Source organism: Balaenoptera borealis (genome assembly GCF_965194805.1).
Source record: "Balaenoptera borealis genome assembly, chromosome: 6".
Taxonomy (NCBI): Eukaryota; Metazoa; Chordata; class Mammalia; order Artiodactyla; family Balaenopteridae; genus Balaenoptera; species Balaenoptera borealis.
The window spans coordinates 59,820,734-59,828,154 of NC_138863.1; positions in this window are offsets into that span (position 1 = coordinate 59,820,734).

The following is a 7,421-nucleotide window of genomic DNA, read 5'->3' on the forward strand; positions in this document are numbered from 1 at the left end:
AAATCCAGAAAGTTCCAAAAAGCAAAACTTGAATTTGCTGCACACCAGTTAACAATTTACATGGCATTTACACTGTATTTACAAGTATTTACCTAGCATTTACATTGTATTAGGTGTTATAAGTAATCTAGAGATGATTTAAAGTATATGGGAGGATGTGCATAGGTTATATGCAAACACTACACCATTTTATATAATGGATTTGTGCATCCAAGGACTTTGGTGTCCCCTGCGGGTACCAAGGGATGACTGTAAGGGAAAGACGACACTAGTCAAATTGTGCTCTCTCTTCAATAATCTGTTTCATGTCAAAAGTCACTGTACATGTGTTTGTGATGATTTTTCCTCTTGATTAACTTTCTACAGTAATCTCCTGTGTGCATCTGCATTGATCAAATGTAATGCCCAGATCATCACAATTGGTGTTTTCATATTAGTTCCCCATTGTTGACCAAAAGGCAGTGAACTCTAAGGTAGATTTTATTTGTTAAAAGATTAATAACAACAAAAAGCTGAAGTCGTGCAGTTGTTTAAGTGAAGTGCCATGTCTGCACAATGGTACTGCATTTTTTGTTTGTTTGGTCATTTTTGATCATTTGAGGACCCAGTGTCCTTAGCTGTAAAATGAGGACATTGGATTACATGGTGTCCAGGTTTCTTACAATTCTGTTTCAACTTAAGGGTTGGTTTATAGAACAAATCTTGTCATTTTAGGGTAAAATAATTTAGGCTAACTCGTGTGCGGTCTCATCAGCCACCTGGTGTCACTGTCAGATCACCTGGTGGGTGTTGCTGACCTCAGAAATTTGGGGGCAGGACACCATTCTCTGGGTTTTGATGTTGTTATTGTTGTTTGCTTTTGGTTGTTGCCTTTTTCTTTTGGTTTTCACTCAAGTACTTTGATTTCTTTCCCCGGCCTTCTTACTGTTTCTTCTCTTTCTCTGTTTCTCTAACACACACAGCCTCCCTCTCTTTTCCTTTCAGGACCCCTGATTCCCCTTTCTAGCTTGCTTGCCTGCCTTCTTCTCCCCAGTCCTCACAAGAGTTTCCTTCTCCGACTTTCTGCTTATTCACCATTTCCCTCAACTACTTGTTTCTAAATCATTTTAGATCCAGGGGCTCCTGAAAGGGTTCTCTAGGGGCTCAAACAGGGCCAAGGGTCCTTCAAAAGATAAAGATCGGCCCAGGGAGAAGGAGTCAAGTTTGTCTCCCAGAGGTCACCTAAATGTGGAAAGACTCAGACCTGTATCTGGTCTCCTCTGTGGGCAGGTGAGGGCTTCCCAATGCTGTTGAGGTCACCAAATTAGTGACTGGCATAACCTGAGCATGTCATCCCCACTGACCAACAGAGACACGCCTTACTGTTCACTGTAGCCCTCCCATCACCGTGAGTGGACAGATCACCGCAGCCTCCCACCCAGTCATCCTTAAAAGAACAGCTTTCAGGGAAATGTAAACCCCTCAGAGACTAAAGGTTAATCACACCAAGATTCAAACTGCTTTAAGTCTCAGGAGAAAGTACTGCATTTAAAAAATAGAGTGAAGTTGGTCATCAAAGGATGTAATGGTAGAGGCCAGCACCCAAAGAGCAGAAAGAAGCACTTTCTAAAAAGTCAGAAAGCCCCCCTCCCCCATTGTTATTACTGGTATTTGGTATTGACCATGTTTTCTACCTACACCCAAATGTGGACAGGAAGTGCTATTTCCTACCCTGTTGGGGCTTACATGGCTGACAGTGCACAAAGCCCAGAAGACTTTCCTCTCCACCCCTGCCAGCACCTGGCCTTTCAGATGCATATATAAGAGCCTGTCTTGATTCACTGGGTAACTCCCATCATGAACTCCAAAAGCCAACGCTTGTGCATGTAGGAAGCTTGCATGGGTAGGAATCAGTGGCAGAGATCCTTGGACTTGACTGGAGCATACAGAGACCCAGGCTCAGTCAGAATCCTCTTCTTTTTTTTTTTTTTTTTTTTAGAATCCTCTTCTTGAGATCCATGCTAAACAAAACTCTCCAGAGCCCTCAGCAACTCTGGATCAACCAAGTGCAGCAAGCATTTGTTAAGGACCCACTCCAGGCCCAGACCCTGAGGATGCCTAGAGGGGCCAGCCTGGCCCAAAGCTAAGCTCCTACAGCAAGCTCTTGAGATCTAGAACCTCCTCTGCTCAGGCCAGAGGAGCCCCACCACCTACTAGACATGGCCTGGTTTGCCATGGGCAGGAGACTCCCCCAGGAGCACCTTGGGGGCCTAGGAATGTTGTGAGAATGCAGGGTCAACGAGGAGAAAAGTGACTGCTTCCTGCAGGTGCCGTGTGAACTTTAGCTGTCTGTCAAAGCATTTTCATCTCCACGTGCAACTTGTTCACTGCGTATCAACTCCTGTGTATTAGCTGTTGTCAAGCAAGCCTGACAAGATGACCTGAAAACACTTGAAATCGGTGCCGTCCCTGCAATTAATGAGGGGTAAAGCATCTCGAGGGGACAATTTCCTATTTGGATACACCCAAGTTCATCCAGTTAGTTTCAGAATCATAATAAACACCCTGGGTGAATCCACTATACAAACCCGTTCCAGGCTATGCCAAATGTAGACCCCACTCTGGATCTTGTGGAGGGAGGAGATCTGCCTAATTCCTTTTTGCTTCACGGTACACTGCGTCTTCTCGTGCAGGCTACCAATGGTCACAGTAAAGCAACTAGAGAAAAGGTACGAAATATTTAAGATTTCTCTTAAGAGTTCTCTTAAAGCTGTTGGCAACACTAGAGAACTTATGCTAAAATATTTGCAGACGCTTTTGGGGTTCAGACCAGCTTGCCTTCTTAAAACAAACAAGCCTCAGGCTTCCCTGGTGGTGCAGTGGTTAAGAATCCACCTGCCAATGCAGGGGACACGGGTTCGAGCCCTGGTCCGGGAAGATCCCACATGCCGCGGAGCAACTAAGCCCGTGCGCCACAACTACTGAGCCTGCACTCCAGAGCCCGCATGCCACAACTACTGAAGCCCACGTGCCACAACTACTGAAGCCCACGCACCTAGAGCCCGTGCTCCACAAGGAAGCCACCTCAATGAGAAGCCCGTGCACCGCAACAAAACGAAGAGTAGACCCTGCTCGCCACAACTAGAGAAAGCCCATGCGCAGCAATGAAGACCCAACGCAGCCAAAAATAAATTTATTTTTAAAAATAATAATTAAAAAAATAAGCCTCATCAATGTGCGAGCTGAGGTTTCCTTTGCACTACACAATTTAGCTACCTTGTGTGTTTTTATGGCAACCTCCCTCCCACCCCTAGCCCCACCCCACCGTTTATCACGTCATCTTATCATAGTCTCTTTCTAGTAGACGCAAATAGCACACTAATGTTTCCTTTTGTTAGGGTGAGTTGTCAATCTCTTCAGAAAGGGAACAACTACAGACAGCTCTTTCTTTTGATAATCTTCCTGACACTTGCCTGAGCCCGGCTGATCCATCACAGAGAGGCTGGCTCCGAGGAGAGGCACATGCCGACAGTCAATCAGTATGGATGTCACTTTGTGTCCATCAAGAAGATACGTAAAGTGAACTATCTTGTATTTTGCGCTAGTAAATAGCCTTCCTTTTTCTCCTAAATCTTGTCTGTTTTTCATGGGCTGACAGTACAAACACAACACACAGAACTCTGCCCTTCTCACATGCAAGTCTGAGAGCCGTCCTCTTTGTGCAGTTTTCGGCTTATTGGTGTACTCTTGTTATTTTCCGTGACGAGGCAAGGGGAGCACAAACAGGAAGACTCAGAACGCCGTACTTCGGGCTCAAGAGCACCTGGTTAGACTCAGGAATGCTGGACTTGGTGTGAAACTGCTACTACGTGACATCATCAACCATAAACCTTCCAGCCACCGGAAAGCCTCTCAGAGACCATAGTCATCAGGTTGTAAATGCAGAACAATCCAGAGAACTTGTAGGAGAAAACTAGGAATATGGAACCAGAAAAATATAATGCAGTCACTTCTCTAAACGAGTTTGATACATCAGCCTAGTTGAAGCCCAGAACTTTCTTTTGGAAACTTTTTTCCATGTGGGTGGAAGGACGTGGGGAGGCTGGGATGGAAAAAGGAAAAAATAGGTTTTATAGTTACATTCGTGTACTGGGTAGGCAGGCCAATCACTGGCTGTGGATTGCCCCATTCCTTCTTTTCTGGGAATAGAAATGGATAAAAATAACCACCAACCGCCAATTGCGACTGGTTAAGATCTGTGGCTATAATTATAACGGGACCTGTGAGACATTTAGATTCAATATACAGGCTTGTAAATAGAAAAATCTGTAGAAAAACCTAGATGTCCATTGATCAAAAATGGTTAAAAAATTATAGGGATTTGTACTATGGAATCTTCTACTGCCATCCTAATGAGGTAGATCTTTGTGTTCTGCCACAGAGATGTGTCCAATACATGTGGAGTGAAAACAGCTTTTTGCATCATGATATGAATAATGCAATCCCATATTTTATTTCTAAAGCATGATACAAACGCCAACTATTAACAATGGTTACTCCTGAGGTAATGGGACTGTGAGAGACCAAATTTTATTTTTTACATTTCAGATGTTTGCTTGAATTTTTTTCCAAACAAGTATTTATTTGCTTGGCTATTTCTTTTAAGCCTATAAGAAAATTTTAGTTTCACTCATACATAATCTGGTCAGAAAGGGTTTTAGGAGAGAAACTTCATGTGCCTCATTGCCTTGGAGAAGAGGCTATGTGTATTTTATATATATATTTCTCCCTGGGGGGGAAAAATTAGAATGAAAAATCCATGTTTAAAAAACTCCCAGGCAGGGACTTCCCTGGTGGCACAGTGCTTAAGAATCTGCCTGCCAATGCAGGGGACACGGGTTCGAGCCCTGGTCCGGGAAGATCCCACATGCCGCGGAGCAACTAAGCCCATGTGCCACAACTACTGAGCCTGCGCTCTAGAGCCCACGAACCACAACTACTGAGCCCACGTGCCTAGAGCCCGTGCTCCGCAACAAGAGAAGCCACTGCAATGAGAAGCCTGCACACTGCAAGGAAGAGTAGCCCCTGCTCGCCGCAACTAGAGAAAGCCCGCGCGCAGCAACAAAGACCCAACGCAGCCAAAAATAAAAAGTAATAAAAAAATTAAAAAACTCCCAGACTTTCCTCTCCTTGGCTGAGAAAAATAAGATTTTGGTGTGCTCTGCCAATGCAAGTGAACTGAATTTGTTTAAATGGAAGAGAAACTGGTTCTTCTAGGCTTCCCACAAAGATGTAGGGATTCCATGACAAAGAAATAATAATCCCTGTGGCTTCTAGACTAAAAACAACTCCGTAGAGTCAACATAAACAAACATCCTAATAAAACCCCTTTTTACTTTAAACACATATCTCTGAGAATTATTTTTCCTTGTCCTTTTGACTGAAAATAAAAGATGTCTTTAAAAAATAAATAACTGGGCTTCCCTGGTGGCGCAGTGGTTGAGAATCTGCCTGCTAATGCAGGGGACACGGGTTCGAGCCCTGGTCTGGGAAGATCCCACATGCCGCGGAGCAACTAGGCCCGTGAGCCACAATTACTGAGCCTGCGCGTCTGGAGCCTGTGCTCCGCAACAAGAGAGGCCGCGATAGTGAGAGGCCCGTGCACCGCGATGAAGAGTGGCCCCCGCTTGCCACAACTAGAGGAAGCCCACGCACAGAAACGAAGACCCAACACAGCCATAAATAAATAAAATAAATAAATAAAAATTTAAAAAAAAAAAAATAATAAAAATAAATAAATAAATAACTGACCAGGAAAATGAACCCCTGATTTGAAAATTCAACGAGCGTGCCAACCCACAGCACTGGAATTTTGTACAAGACTCTAACTCCTAATAAAGAGAATGGAGTATTTCACAAAAAGCCTGAGGTGGGGGGCTGAGAGACCAGGGCAGTGATACTCACGGATTAGAGCAGAAAGAAACGCACTGTGCGTGTTCATGGAAGTGCTTTCTAGTCAAGGGGAAGGGGTGACGTTACAATAAGGATGGAATCAGAGGACTTGAGCCAGATACCTTTTTCTTTTTTGCCCCTGTAAATAGAATGATCTGTGAAGATGTGAAATCCGATGAGAATTTTTAAATGACTTTTAAAACCTCATGACATGATGTGTGGACCCGAACATAACTTTCTGTCTCCTGCTCCAAGACTGGGCTAGATTGGGACTACTACATTAACAATATCTGAATAAACACACACACACACACACACACACACACACACACACACACACACACACACGCAGAGTCCTTTAGCATGTGCTGAAAGATGAGTACACATTAGAGAAAGAACAAATGTGGAACAAAAGAGATGGATAATATAAAAATGTAGAAGCATGTAAGAAATACTCACACTCAACAGTAAAGGATTACAAAGCCTTTGGAATAAGTTTGCTCATAAATGTTACCCTAATGGCAATTTCTAAATATAATCAAAAGGGAACAATGCTAAATGTCCATCAGTAGGAAAGTGGTTTACAAATTATGCTACACCTAATAATGGGATGCAGCCATTACAGATGATGGTTTAGTTTTAGCTTTAACAACATAGAAAGAATATGAAGTGATAATTATGTAAATTATGTATTTGTATAATATAAATGTGAGATTTTATTGGTATTATATAAAGTGATTTTATATATTTTATTATATATAAATGTAAATTTTTTATTACTTGAAGTGAGAAGATTGGATCACAATACTATATGAAGAGTTTGGCTTCTTTTTGTAAAAATGCCTGCTATACATAAGCAAAGCATAAAAAGTGTAATATAGAGAAAACAGTCTAAAACGGGATACATATATTATATGTGCTCAGGAAGGGATCTCTGGTATTGACTAGGAGGGGACACAACAGAGTTTGGTATGGTACAAGGAATGTTTTGATGTAGGTGGTGGTGATATGGATATATACTATTAAAAAAATTGTTTTAATGCTGAGATGTGCATTTATGATTTGTCTACCTTTTTATGTGTATTTTATACCTCAATGTAAAAAAAGAGAGAAAAACACAGGACAAAGGTATTAATGATACTATCTTTGGAAAATATGGTTGATGCTTATTTTTCTTGGTCTATCTTTCTATTACTTAAATTTTTTTTACAACAATCACATATTTCTTTTATGACCTGAAAAAAATAATAAAGCAGTTCTTTTGAAAACAAATAAAGCCATAAAGACCATGATCATAGTGATTTTTCAGAATCAAGCTAGAGCATCCCTCTGCTAGACTCATTTCTTTATTTGTGGGAGATACATATTACCCATATCATGATTTCCATACATTGTACACATTTTCCCCCATCCCAAGGAAATCAAGTTTTCACTTTGTGGTTAAAAGGTGTAAGTAACATGGAGAACCTCATCCTCCTGCCTCATTAGGA